Below are 15392 nucleotides of genomic sequence, written 5' to 3'. Positions count from 1 at the left end.
GGTGACTGTAAGCCGCTTTGAGCCTCCTTCGGGTAGAGAAAAGCAGCATATTAGAATCTCCTTCTCTTCTTCCTGCAGTCTTGATTTCATTTCTCTCTGATGTTTTCAGCTTGGCTCTGAAAAGCCAGCACAAATTCATACATTTTGCTGTGCTTCCAAAAGATTGTGCTGAAATCTGGCCTATGGAAGTAAGGAATTTTGGTGTTAAGCCAGGGCAGAGGCCAGTTTAACTTCTCTGGGGCCGAGGATCCCAAAAAGATTTTGAGAGCTTGAGTGTAAGATCCTCTAAGGGGCATAAGCGAAGAGGTGGTCCCACAAGTATGAAGGTCCCAGATCATTTAGGACTTTACACATGAGTACCAGCACCATGACTGAGTCAGTTCTCCATCTGGAGCCAATGCAGCTGGGAGAGCACTGATCAAATTTGCTCCTTCCACCCACTTCCAGTAAGGAGTTGGGCCACTGCATTTTGGATCAGTTGATGTTTCCGGATCAGATACAAGAGTAGTTCTGAGTAGAGCGAGGTGCAGTAGCCTAGTCTGGAGACGATTGTTGCATGAATCACAGTGGCCAAGTTAGGTGCTAACAAATATGGCACCAGCTGTCATGCCTGGTGGAGGTGATAAAAAGCCTGGCAGGCAGCATTCCACTGATAATAAGGATTCCAGAGTCCCTTGCTTGGAGGTAGGGTTGAACTGGGTCAAGCAGAATTGGCTAAAATTGAATTCAGTGAAGTCAGAGATCCTCTGACTGGGTTGGCATGCCATGGAGGAAGTGCTAGATCCAGTTAACAGAGGATCTCTGACTTAGCTGAATTCAACTTCAGCCAACTCTGCTTGACCCAGTCCAACCCTACCTCCAAGCAATTGATCAGTGTACTTGGGGGTATAGCTGGGTGTCACTGGCATATTGATGACATCCCAGAAAGTAACTGGGTGAGGGGGCACGTGTGGATGTTAAAGAAGAAAGCAATGTGTGTTTTTTTAAGTTACTGGCTCTTGTGTTTTGATCTTACAGCCACATTTTACTGCTCCAGAAGGCTCATTCATAGACCAACTTTATTTTTTCTATCTTCCTATATAATCTTGCAAATAGACAAAATTAACTTGCTGGAAAATCAGAACACAAACATCAACTTGTGTACAGTGAGATAAAAATCAGCATTTCATTACTTATTTAGTTATTCATTTATTTAAATATCTTTAACCAGAAAAAATTCATTAAGATGCGATATCTCATGTACAATGATAGCCTAGGGACGGGAGATGGATTAAAAAAATGTAAATACTATTGGGTCTAATATGCGTACCATTAACTCAAATATTAAATTAATATAAAAGTTTCTAATAGAACAAACTTAGGTTTAACTCTTTAAATGTGGTTAAAATAGCTAACGTGGGAATGGGTAGTGGAGCTGATAGATGCAGTAAACAAGCATGTCTCAAAAGAGACCAAATGTCAGCAAAATAATTGCCTAGCAGTACTTTATATCAATTAATTCATTTGTGTTTAATTAAAAGGAATCATAACAATTGGTTGCTGTATAAAAGCCCCATAGCTCTGTAGGGCTGTTTTTTTGTTTTGCATTTTTAGAATTTATTCTGAGCTGGCAATCGTTAGCCATTTTTGAATAATTTAACCACTCTCCAATTTCTAAGAAGAAGAAGAAAAACCTTTGCAACAATCACTTTCATGGGGAAATAATATTAACCATCAAATGGTTATACTTACAGTGAATACAGACTGGACATTCTAAGGTTTGGTGGAAATGGACTGAATGTATATTAGCTGCATCAGTTCACCTTTAGTGCATTGACTTGCAGACGGGTCTTTTGGGTGGCAGAAAGACACCCACACAACAGTTGGCATTAAATCGGCCACAGCTTTATTTAAACACACTCTGTTGGCATGAAAAATGGGCATGGTTAGAAGAGCCTTTCCTGCGGCCTTAGCCACCCTGCTTGGTCCAGCGTCCACCCGGATGCCCCTTGCCTCCGTCCCTTGGAGCGCTGGTCACCCCACTTGGTGCTGAGCCACCAACCGGGAGGTGTTCCCTCCTGATGAGCCAGAGAGAGGCGCAGACCTCCTCCAGTACATCTGCTGCCTGGCTCAGCGAGTGTCCAGCCTCCCCTTCTGGGTTAGCCTAACTCGCTCCAAGCCGCCTCATTATTTTGAGGCCCCTTAATATCCCTTTGAAGCTCCATTAGCTCACTCTGTGCTTTCTAACCCTGCCATTACGCCCCCTTAAAGCTGTGACAAAGGCTTCTTAACAAAAAATTCAGTGAACCACATTGTCAACAAATCATGAACTGCCAATGGTGTGGGTGGGCAGGAAGTCCGCTTGCTGCAGCTGCCGGTGAGGAAAGAGGGCGAGGTCACGACGCACACGAGTTAAATAGGCATTCTACACATGCGTGCGTCGCCTCGCCCTCACCGCGCTTTCCAGCTCCTTGGCCCCTCCTCCCTCTGGACTCTGCACATCCTCTTCCACCTGCCCCGTGGCTTCATCAATAGCGGCTTGAGGGGTGAGGTAAGTCCCTAGCCGCATTTCATTGACATCCTCTTGATTTTAATTACCATGGAACTCAGTGGCATGCATTGGTTCTGAAGGAAGTATATCATCCAGGCACTGGTCGTGCCTAGATTTTTGTTTCAATGGGTAAGAATTATTCAAGTCCAGAAGGACAAACAAGATTTTCAGGATATAAGTTCTGAGTCAAAGCTCCCTTGTCAGACATGTCATGCCTTCTGTGCTTCAGTAAGGTTGATGGAATGTGTGTCATCTGATCATAACCCTAAGACAAACCTAAGTCTATCAACAGCATAAAAGGAAATTATGACCCCCCCCCCCTTAAGTGCAGCACTGTCACCAGGTTTGTCAGGCCCAACCTGGCAACCAGCAAGAAACTGGGAAGGGGGTACCTAGGGGTGGCCATTGGCAACATCACTTCCAGGGAAAACTCAGAAAGGACATCATAGATCTATAAAAATTGCTGGGGAAATTGTTGTAAAATCATAAAGTATAAAATGTTTCCTGGAGAGGACTAATGTCACTTACACCTTTTTCCCAGGAAGTGGCATCAGCCAGCAGGAAACAAGAAGTGCTCTGTGTGCATATGTGTGTGTGAACTGGCAACCCTAAACATCACTCATACCATCATTCCATCCCTCATTAATGTTCCCAAATGCATGATTGACATCTAAAGCAATCAATGGAATCTTTTGACTAAATCCTAAAAGGTTAAAGGTCCATTGCAGAACAGGAAGTGATTGAATCACTGTGCAAACAAACAAAACACTTTCCTAGAAGTATACCCCATTGAATAGGCCTAAGTAGGCTTTCTCAGTAGAGCTGTTTAGGATTTTTATATTTTGGAAGTTAAGTTTACCTATTTTGTACTTTATGGCAATTACCCTATGTTCACATTTGGCAAAATTACTATTGTCTGTTGTAACATTAGGCCTTGTGTTATTGTTCAATAGAGTGGGTTTAACTATTAAGAAAACCGAACCTCTATGCTAATAGCTGCAGAGTTCAAATGTTGACCTAGACCATAACTCAGATCATTCTCGCTTCCCTTGTTTGTCTTTACAGGAATGATTTTGAAAGCAGTGTATGATATAAGACTCTCAGCCCACTGGATTTTGAACTAGACCTCAATTAATAAAACATGATCTAAAATACAATAATGAAAATTAATAAAACTATAGTTATCTACAACATTAAAAACACACAGGGCTTGTTAAAAAATAACGAACAAAAGAGATGGATCATGTGGACAAGGCTCAACCCCCCTTGAGTAAACATATTTATTTCTGCTTAGAACTAGAGAAGGTATCCGCTGGTCAAACCATCATGGACTGATGGCTGTGTAGTTGAGGTGCCACTACAGAAAAGGTCCTGTCCATAGCTATCAACATACCTTACTCTTAGGTGGGGATATGCAGGGCAGGACCTCTGAAGCTTATTTTAATTGATGGCCTGGCACAAACAGGGGCAAACTGACCTTTGGGTACCCTGGTTCCAGACAATTTCATCCACTGGAGGTTATGATGTCCATTGTGAATTCCACCCAGAATATGAAATGTTTTCCCAACTAAGATATAACTTTCTTTACTAAGGTGCAGCATATAACTATGTCTGTGCAGGGAGTAAATCTAAGGGCCATTCCGCATGACTTAAATGTAGCCAAAGTCTTACCTTTCGTAAATGCTATTAATTCAACATTCCGCATGGTGTCGTAAACAAACCGCAAAACTCCTTCCAAACTCCAGCAACAATCGGAATTTTATAGCGCTTAGGGGGAAATCCAGAAAAGTGGATTCCCCCTGAAAAAACCGCTACATTTCTGAGCACAAGCCGCAACACATCAGCGAAATACATGTGCGTTCTCAAAATAGCAGTAGAAAGAATGTCCTTCCCTCGCTCTTGCCACCAAGCTTCCAGAGACGCGATCGCCATTTCCCCCCCTTAAACCTGCTAAAGCAACGAATAAGCAAGGCTTCTCCAGCTGAAGTCCCTCCACAGAAGTGCTTAACAGTAAAACAAAGCTCCTTTCTGCAATTGTCTTTAAAGTTTCCGAGCACAATACAGCCCCCTGTTCGACACTGCCCGTAATTTCGGTCACAAATCACGCCCATGTCTTGAAGAGCATGGAAACGATTACACGCCAGCTCCTACGCCAGCAACAAAGGTCTTTCTAAGACAATGATTGAACAAACATTCATTGCAACTGGTGTATTTGGGTCTTTAAAAAACTGTTTTTAAAGGAAAAGGGGCTTTTTGGGAACACGAACACAACAGTTCATTGGCTGTTCTGTTTGATTGATGGCCAGGGGCGGGAAGAAGCATGGGAAAATATTGCTTCCTTTGTTGCCATTCCAGTGAGACCGGAAACCCGTGGGTAATCAATAGACCCGCTACTGCGATATTCCACTAGAATTGAAGGTATGCGGAATGACAAAATTCCGCTATTAAATATAGCGTTTCTGCATACTACAAGCATTTAGCAACATTGGTCATTGTGCGGAATGGCCCTAACTAATAATGATTCTTTCACCACAGTGCAATTTTAAAGAATTATACTTGGGATTCAGAATGAACAAAAAATTTTTGATTCCTAGTGTGCTTATGGTTTTTAAAGATTTCACGAAAATACAAAGAGATTACAATAAACAGACTCCGTATATATGTTTCATGACTGTATTTGTTCACTAGTTTGCAAATATGAATCTACATAGCTTATGCAAGCACCAAGTCATGTCTGACCCTTGGGGTGACGCCCTCTAGTGTTTTCTTGGCAGACTCAATACAGGGTGGTTTGCCATTCCCTTCCCCAGTCATTCCCATTTTACCCCCAGCAAGCTGGGTACTCATTTTAACGACCTCGGAAGGATGGAAGGCTGAGTCGACCTTGAGCCGGCTGCTGGGATCGAACTCCCAGCCTCATGGTCAGAGCTTCAGACATGCTGTCTGAAGTAGGGTTGTGCGATTCGGCCGCTTCGGCGGCCATTCCCTCCTGGAGCAGCCAGCGCCGCACCGTGGGGGGGAGGGCAGCGGTGTGACAGCAGGTGCAACCACGCAGGCACGGAATTCCCCACAGCGCTAGCTGCGCCCGGAGGGAACGGCCACCGAAGCGGCCGAATCGCACAACCCTACTTCAGACAGCATGTCGGGTGCCTAACCACCCTGTGTCACAAGAGGCCAGAATCATTAGCATAAACAACAATAAATCCACTGAATTAAGAAAACAATGAAAATGGTGGTTTGTAGTATACAATCTAGAGACAATTTTCAAGCTGTGCTAACAACTTTTGTCTATCCTGTAAGCATGGTATACCTGCTCCTGACCTGTAGTATTACTACTGCAGTCCTGTCACCATTGTCTTTGTTCTGAAGGCCAGCTGGCAGGGGGGGGATCCAAAGTCACCTCCTGATGGGAATATCAGATGGTGGTTGGAGAAGAGCAGATGCCACGACCCTCTACTTCAACCAGCCAGTTAAGCAAGTGAGTGTGGGAGGTAGGAACCACCAATGTCTTCCCTTCATCAACACAGTAATGATGTGGTAGAATGGGAGGAGGAACTCTTCCCCTTAGCATCAAGCAGCAGAGCAGAAAGATACCTGGGCAGATATGCAGGCAAGGAAGAGCATGTGGGGGGATGGCAATGAATTGGTGGACTGGGAATGCAGTTAGTGGGAAAGGAGTCACCAATGCCACCCCTATACTTTCACATGAGCAGTGGAGGAGGCCCAAAGCAGGAAGTTGGTTGGGCTGTCATGTCTGCTCATTCTGGCCAGGCACTGGTGGGTGGATAGGTGACCCAGTTGGGACAGTGGCTAGGGGATGGAAGAGGGGCGCAGCACTGCTGCTGTTGGTGGGTGGACTGCTCAGCAAGTGGCTTGAGCGGTGGGAAAGTGGGGGGAACATGAGACTCCTCCACCTGAGTCTCATGGGTCTCCATTTCAAATATTTTGTTAAGTTATTAACACATGGAGCTTTCTTAAAAGGTAAAGGTATCCCCTGTGCAAGAACCGAGTCATGTCTGACCCTTGGGGTGACGCCCTCTAGCGTTTTCATGGCAGACTCAATACGGGGTGGTTTGCCAGTGCCTTCCCCAGTCATTACCATTTACCCCCCAGCACACAAGCTGGGTACTCATTTTACCGACCTCGGAAGGATGGAAGGCTGAGTCAACCTTGAGCTGGCTGCTGGGATTGAACTCCCAGCCTCATGGGCAGAGCTTTCAGACAACATTTCTGCTGCCTTACCACCCTGCACCACAAGAGGCTCTTGGAGCTTTCTTATACTGCATCAAACCATCAGTCTATGAATATAGTTCTCATCATTCTGACTGGCAGCAGTCCTCTAGTGTCTCAGGCTGTTTTTTTTCTACATCACTTGTTACCTGATTCTTTTAACTGGAGATGCTGATGACATTCCACATGCTCTAACACTCTGCCATGGCCCTTCCCCACTTCTGCGCTTGGTAGTAAGTTTAAATAAACTAGCATGATTTGCTTGTAAGCGTGCATAGAATCAGTTGCATTAAGCCAAAGTTTGAAACAAGAATTTTATTTTATAGTTGTTATGCATGTTAAGAGCTTGATTTTGTAGACTAACAAAACATGTGTTTTAAGAGTCTACAGAGTGCCAATAAAGGTCAGATGTTCCACTTACAATCAATTTGGGTTAGAGAAATGTTCACGCTTTAAACACTAGTTCAGTGCAAGGTAACTTATCCTTTCCTTTGAGGGACAGTTTCCCTTCAAATTTATCCCTGTTAGAGAGAATTTATTACAAGAGATCATAGAATTACATAGCTGATCCAAACCTCTCTGAAAGCAACAGTGATCTGTACCCAAAAATTCCTAGCAGATTTGCCATTATTATCTATACTGTCTTTGAGTCACAAACAGTGCAGAAGGCAGTATCCTTTCCCTGCAGGGCAAGGCAGCCCTTTAGTACAAAGAATTAAGCCTTATTTAGCAGTCCTCCCCTGCCATATACACACTTAAAGGAAAGATAGAGATCTCAAACAATGAGTAATGTAAGGGGACAGTGGTTGGGTCATTAATCTGGGAAGCAGCCATATTAGTCTGTTTGCAGCAAAAGACCAACAATATTTTATCCCATCATAATGTTTTATGGACTATAACCATCTTGTCTTATATATGATGCTGTCATTTTATGTAGGAACTGGGAGGGGGGTAAACAACAACAATGGGGCCAAGGACAATAAAAGGAAAGGAAGTACCAATCAAAATCATATAAAATTTAAATCATGTTAAATTTAAATAAAGTTATGTTGGCCTGGGGTGGTAGGCTTTCTTGTATGAATCCATCCAGCTGGTGGGGTGATTTTGACATGGTATGGATCCTATTTTGAGTGGTCAGAGGCATAAAACTCCCCATGGGTTAGGGCCTCCATAAGAGGTGGCTGGCTGCAAGCAGGGCTGACCCCGCGGGAGAAGTCAAATGGACTTGCAGGGCCAGGTGGCCTGGGATGGGTCCAGAGAGGGTTTGCACCTCACTCTGGCATATCAGGTGGTTACACCTCCCTTGGATGGGACCCAGCGGCAAAGGGACCCATGTTTCAGGGGTGGAACCAGGCAGTTCCAAGGGTGCCACTGTGGTCAGCGCGATCGCATACACAGGCTCCCTCTCCCATGCAAATGCTGGCAGGGGCTCATGGGAATTCTAGTCCATGAACATCTGAAGGACCACAGGTTGACTACCCCTGCCCTAGATGCATGAAGAGTGGATTCAGAACAAAGGGACTCATTTTAAGCATCAAATTATTTCAGAGCCTTCTGTGAAACTGTACATGCATCCATTCTCTCAGCAAAATATGGGACTAGCTATATACTGACTCGCTTTGGAAATGAATGGGGTTTTCATATGTTACCAGGATGGCTAATCCTAGCTTGGGAAATTCCTACACATTTGGGGGTAGTGCCTAGAAAGTATGGAATTTGGAGAAGGTAAGGGGGTTCAGCGGGAATATGAAGCTACTAAATCTACTCTCTAGCACTGTCATTTTCTACAGAAATAACTTCTGCGGTTCAGAAGTTGTCATGGCAGAACTCCAGGCTATGGTAGTAATGAAAGATCCCAATATCCTTTGCTATCATGTTGGCAGCAAAAAAAAAAAAAAAAAGGCTAGGGGGCATGTCCCTTGTCATTATTTATTTATTTACTTATTTATTTATTTAATTGCATTTACTAATTAACATGAGGGCCTTCCCTATAGCCAGGTGGCTACACCTCTTGGTTTGCAAAAGTAAGGTTTTGTCACTTGGGTAAGGGAAGGAACAGGCATGGAGTGTAGTCTTTGTATGTGAATACTGCAATATATTTTCAGGTAGATACAAATTCACAGAGGTCAATCAGATTTTGAAATGGGCCAAAGCTCTTCGATGTGAGGGAGTTCACATTCAGACTTCCCAGTCTGAAATTCATAACCATCTCTGTCCAGACTCTGCAAATTCAGAATCCCCCATTACTCACACATACTGTTGTTGTTGTTTAAATTTTGTATGCAAAAAAGTAGAACAGAAAGAAAGACGCACATAATATGATTTGAAATTTTGCCTTGCTATCCACTAATACATTTGTTATCTAACTACGTAAACAGTCAAGTAGCTCAGAGTCCTTGAAATTCATCTGCAGGGTGATTATTCATTAGACTTGTAAGCTTCACCATTCTGGCCAACTCTCCCAATTTATCAAACCAGTCCGAGATTTTTGGTATATCCTGAAGTTTCCAGGATCTAGCTGCTACTCATCAGCTATTTGAGGAACACTATCTGGAAACACACTCAGTAACATAAATTCAGGGAAAATGAAAATTTAACTGTTATCATTCTTTCTAAAATATCATGAATTTCCCCCAATTTTTTGCATTTTCTTACATGTCTACCACATGTAATAAGAAGAACCAACCTTGTCCTTACATTTCCAACATTTTGTATCTGAGTTCCCAGATATTTTGCCCAACAGTTTAGGGGTCACATACTGTATGTAAAACATTTTATACCAGTTTTCACTTAACAACTGATATTTTTTTGCATTTCACAGTTGTATTCCACATTAATTCCCATACTCTAACAGAATAGTACAATTCAAATTCAACATCCATTTCACCATACAATATTTAACTTGCTCAGTCTCAGTGTCATAATTTAATAGTAGCTTATATATCTGGCCCTGCTGATGAGGTTTCACTTGAAATAATATATTTTCAAAGTCTGTTAAAGCTGACCCAGATTGGATTTGAAAATCAGCCTTATTATTATTTCACCATGAAAGTGATTGTTGTAAAGGTTTTTCTTCTTTGTCAATTTCTTTGTGGATTTCTTTGTGGATCAGTTAAAGAGAGTTATTTAACCAAAATAAGTTCCTTGGCAACTTTGCACCCTGTTTTTTGGAAGACTTATCCAACCTTGGATTACAATCTCCCACCAATCTCCAACGCATTACAATCTCCCACCAAAAGAAACTCAATATCTAGGATTTCCAGATCGCGAGAAGAGGTACAGTTTGCATCAAACTCTCAGAAGACGAGCCTGAGTCTAGAAAGTCAGGAAATGATTGGTCCTAGCATGGGAGTTCTGTAGAAGAACAGGCTGTACCAGACTGATGAAATAGGTATGGAAGATTTGAGTGCAAATCCCTCTTTCCTGCTGCTCCAAATCTTAGAATGTCCCCCCATGGCAACAGAGGTCCTGAGGGGGAACCTTAACACTTGGCCATCTTGCCCCGCCCCCTTACTCACACATACTTGACAGATATATTGGTGGTCCGAAGTTCTGTCAAGTCACAAATTACTTCTAGAAACCTTAGGGTTTTCAAGGCAAAAGATGAACTGATGGCATTCGCCATTGTCTGCCTCAGTGTAGCAACCCTGGACCTCCTTGGTGGTCTCCTATCAAAACAGTAAATAGGGCTGCTTAGCTTATCTTCTGACCTGGGCCATCAAGTTCAGGGCCCAATACATGTTTAACTAGTATAAATGAAAAGATCTGTACATTAAATATAATCTAGGAATGCATACAGCCTTTCTCAACTATTATGCCATTGAGAAACCCCTGAAATATTCTTCAGGTTTTAAGAAACCCCAGAAGTGTCACGATCATGCAGAATATGGTTGGGGAACATAGCTGTATACGTGACTACCCAGGGCCCCTCTCCTTCCACCCCCTCCAGGCACATCATTGGCCATTTGGGGGGGGGGATCAAAATGATCATATCACCCAATAAATGTTAAAGGCACTTAAAAATATATACCCATTCAAGAGACCCTTCAAGGCCACCGAGAAATCCCAGGGCTATCAAGAAATTTGTTGAGAAAGCCTGATCTAGCACAACTGCTAATTTCATCCTTCTCCCCATGAGTTACCAACTTCTGTAGTAAATTAATCTCAGGTCAGATAACAGGTCCACCTTCAGTGACCTGGATGGAGACTGATGCAATAGTGTAGTTTCTCAGCCATAGCTTCCTTACAAATTCTGTTTCCATCTGTGCATAAATGAAGGACCAATGGATGAATAAAATATACAGTGTAGATAAACAGCCTTAAAATAGTTACAAAACATAAGAAATGCAAGATTATTCTCCCCCATCCAATCCATATATAAACATTAAAATTTAAAATAATTCTACCTACATCATGATTAATGCTCATCACCAGCACAATTTAGGCTGACAAGATCATGATCAGTGTGCCTGCAAAATGGAACTTGATGCAGGTATGTATGGAGGTTGTGTTGGGTCATTGCTGCTTTCTATTCCTTTCTAGATTTATTTTGCGTAGAGCTTTGGAAGTTCATTCCTTTATTCGGCGAACCTGAACATTTCCATAAAGACATTTCAGAGAAAATAGCTTAGTATTAACTATACTTTCCCTGTCTATTTACATTTTGATAGTTGGACTTCTGTTGTTGTTATCTTGTAAAACCTGATTCTCCAGTTAACTATTGCACCTTCACCACGGCCAGACTCAGGACTTCTTCTAGCAAGAAGGCTGCATCCCTCCCTCTCTCTCCCCCCCTCTTTTGTCTTCAGCACATTTGGCTCTGTCACACTAGTTTACATGAAATGCTATTTCCTGAGCACTGACCTTTTCGACACTTATGTAGACTCAGCATCTTAATTGCTGTTGGTGTGAATCATCTAAAGCTGGTGCATAATTTTTCCAGACATTTATAGGAAATCTACTCTAGACATTCGCTCTGAGTAACAAAAATACAGAAATCTATAAATCCCATAAAATTTACCGCTTCTTCATTTGAGACATAGTTACATTTTTAACAACACTTTTTGGGGGTGGGTGGGGGAAGGGTGAGAGGAAGGAAGAGCTTTTCATTTCATAGTAATTCTTATGAAAAATGGTCATAAGAAACAATACTTCAAATTGTTACATTGGGATTTTTTCTCACTATTAGAATTTCCATAGCTGCTTGCTGCTGGTCCAGTTCACCCAATGAAGACCCCTTCTTCTATGTGGAATGAACATCCCCAAATTATATTTCTGATATAACAGATATTTTGGAAACTTATTATATGCAATATCCTCATCTTAAATGCTGTTAGTGTGAATCATTCAATGCCGGTTCATAATCTTTGTAATATATTTATAGCAGATGATTGCTCTACAGTGTTCTAAATTTCCTGCTTATGATGCAATGGCAAAAGTCATTAAACATTAGCAGTAATAGTATTTTCACTGTAATAAAGTGTTAATTACTTCCACATGTTAATAGAGTTGGGGGAGGGGAGGTGGGAGAGATTTTTGCTATTGTTACACTGCCTAAAATAATTTCCATGTGATAATTTTCCAGGATATCAAAAACTGAATAATTATGCACTAATTAAGAAAGTAGAGCCTGCTCTGGAGTTAAGACTGCATTAATTTTAATGTTTTTACAGTCCTTTAATTGGGGAAAGGGCTGTAAATTGAGAGCTGACGCACTCTCCCACCATAAGCAGGCCTGCCTTTGCAATCTGCCTCCTATATACTGCAACCCAAGGTCAACACAAGTTTGCAAAATCCCTCTGCTCTTCATACGAAATGTATTGGTGGTGAAGCGTGCATCTATCACTCTGACAAGCATTTAACTCTCCAAGAGCACATGCTCTCACTTCTTAAATTATTAATTGCATTAAATACATTTTCATATCACAGACTGTTTGCTACAAACTGTTCCCTGGTAGGGAGATGGAGTCCCCCCACAGTATGATACGGCTCGCCTTCTGTTGTTTCAGTGCCAAAGTGCTAGGTACAGGGAGCTTGTGCTTCAAGAGGCTGCAAATGAAATAAGCCACAGAGCTGGAAGAAATCACCAGAAGTCACCTTAGAAAGTATAAAGAGAACACTGGCTATTTTTTCTTTGAGACTCTTTCTGATCTGTGAAGTTACATGGACCCATTAGTTTTGGTTGGGTTTAGTGCTCTTTGACTTCTCAGTGCGCTCTGACAAGATATGTTGTTTTCCCCACCATTATTACTGGCAAAACATTGTCCCCATTCACCTTTTATCTGGCTCATTCTATTTGAAAATATGATGCAAATCGAGGTGGTGCCTAAAAAGTGGGTAATACTATTATCCTGCATTTACACGAGTTATTTGGAGTGTTCTCCTTTGAGCAGACACAATAGCCTTTGTCTGTAACAGGCCCTATTGGGGCTTAATAAAACCAGAGTCCAGTAGCACCTTTAAGACCAACAAAAATTTATTCAAGGCGTGAGCTTTCGAGTGCAAGCTCGAAAGCTGACGCCTTGAATAAATCTTTGTTGGTCTTAAAGGTGCTACTGGACTCTGGTTTTATTGTGCGACTTCAGACTAACACGGCTACTCATTTGAATCTATCCTGTTGGGGGGCTTGTATTGCAAAGCTGATTTTATCTGGCCAATGAGTCAGGAGGTTTCAGACTGAAGTTGCATTGAAGAGGGAGAAGGAGACTGAGAATTTTCACAACACATTGTGACTTTTTCAATCACCTTATGTTGGCGATCCCTGTAGCCACTGGTCTGATGGGCCCAATTCCAGGATAGAGAAAGAATGAGTTCCACACTACTTTTCTCACAGCTTCTTGCAAGGGAAAGGAAAGGAAAATCAGGTGCCAATTAAAAGGAACACTGTGAGCCATTGCGCACAGCGTTAATGTTGCTGAAGTCTCACCATTGTGTAAAGCTATTTTTTAAACACTACTCACGACGTCGTACACAATCTGCAACATACCTGCAACACTCCCTCAAAAATCATTTCATTGTAGTGCTTTTCAGGGAATCCCCTAAAAAAACCACTAGACTCTTGAGAACAACCTGCAACACATCCAAAAAAGACATGTTCTCAATATAGTGGTAGCAAGAATGTCCCTCCCTAAGCTCTCGCACCCGAGCTTCCGGCATCGCGATCGCCATTAAACCAACAAAAGCAATGACTAAGCTATGCTTCTTTGGCTGAAATCCCTCCACAAGCAATTGTCTATAAAGTTTCGAAGCACAATACAGCACCCTGTTTGACACTGCCCTAATTTCGACCATAAATTTCGCCCAGGGGCGGATTTTTTAAAACTGTAAGAGTGTGTAAACGATTAAGCGCCAGCGAAAAAGGTATTTCTGATACATCGAATGAACAAATATATGTTGCTACTGGTGTTTTGGGGTTTTTAAAAAACAGTTTTTAAAGGGAAGCACGAACACAACAGTTCATTGGCTATTCTTTTTGATTGACGGCGATGGGTGGGAGTAAGTGTGGTAAAATATTGCTTCCTTTGTTGCGATTCCGGTGAGACCGGAAACTTGACCATTACGAGAACAGCGCTAGTGGGAAAACCTTTTTTCAGAGAAAAACGGCTGTATGTGTTACCGAGACCTGCTGCTATTTATTGCAGCGCTTTTTGATAGCGCTCAGATTCAGCTACATTGATGGTTGTGCGGAATGGCCCTCATTCTGGTCCTGAATTAATCATCTCCATGATGAAGACCATAGGATCACTTCCCTCAATATGAAACTGAGGAGCAGCCTAAAATTCTCTATCGGCTGATCTTTCAAAGCAGCCTGAAACACAGCAAGCTTACAGTGTTGAACCATGTTCAGAAATGTGCTGCCGCTGACCTCTCATAATTGTATCAATTGTCTTCGGCTGCTGAACTTCTGGGAGGATTTCTAATCCCCCTTCCCCCTTTTATAGCACTTCCCCCTTTTATAACACATTTGCTGGATTATGCCCAGTAAAATAACAATAGATCCAGGTGGGTAGGTGCGTTGATCTGAAGCAGCAGAACAGAGTCCAGTGGTACCTTTAAGACCAAGTTTTATTCAAGGTATAGGCTTTTTGATTCAAGGCATACACTTTCATGTGCAAAACTTTTGTTCTTCAGTTAATAACAATGTAAAATGAACCATGCTGAATCAAACAATTTATCTAGCCCAGTTTCTCATTTAAACAGTGCCATGGAGAGACTTCTAGGAAGCCCACTAGTTGGCAGAAAGGTTCCGGAATCACAGGCAAGCAAGAAATAATCAGGACAGGAGCCAATGGTCAAAGCAGGGACTGAAGCTGGGTAACAGAGAGCTCCACAGGAAGCAGCCAGGGCCTAGATAGCTAAAGTACAAGCTGGTTAAAAGGAAATGAAGAACCAGCAAAGGGTGAGTTTCAACTGGAGGATTACTTAGGAGACTGACAGCTGCACCCATATCCAGGGTTAGGTTCTTGATCCTAAAAGGATCTGTAAAGTGGGCTTTTCACCTGAGAGAAGCTAAGGTATCTGAGGCCTTCAGCTGCCAAGCATATAGCCTCTGCCCAATTTTGGCTCTGGCTCTCTGTCTTCTCCATTTCTGAGGCACCCCCAGGAGGTGCAGGAGATTGGCAAGTCCATTGAT

General features: G+C 42.4%; 1 long non-coding RNA gene across 3 annotated transcripts in view; it reads left to right on the top strand.

Moving 5' to 3' along the window:
* LOC143843663 (uncharacterized) overlaps window positions 1-15392 on the top strand; it is a 93870-nt gene that overhangs the window by 22266 nt on the left and 56212 nt on the right. The gene's annotated exons all lie outside the window — the stretch shown is intronic.

This window comes from Paroedura picta, chromosome 8, assembly GCF_049243985.1.
Source record: "Paroedura picta isolate Pp20150507F chromosome 8, Ppicta_v3.0, whole genome shotgun sequence".
Classification (NCBI taxonomy): Eukaryota; Metazoa; Chordata; class Lepidosauria; order Squamata; family Gekkonidae; genus Paroedura; species Paroedura picta.
Note: the sequence above shows the minus strand (reverse complement) of the source record. Positions and strands in the feature narration are given on the sequence as shown.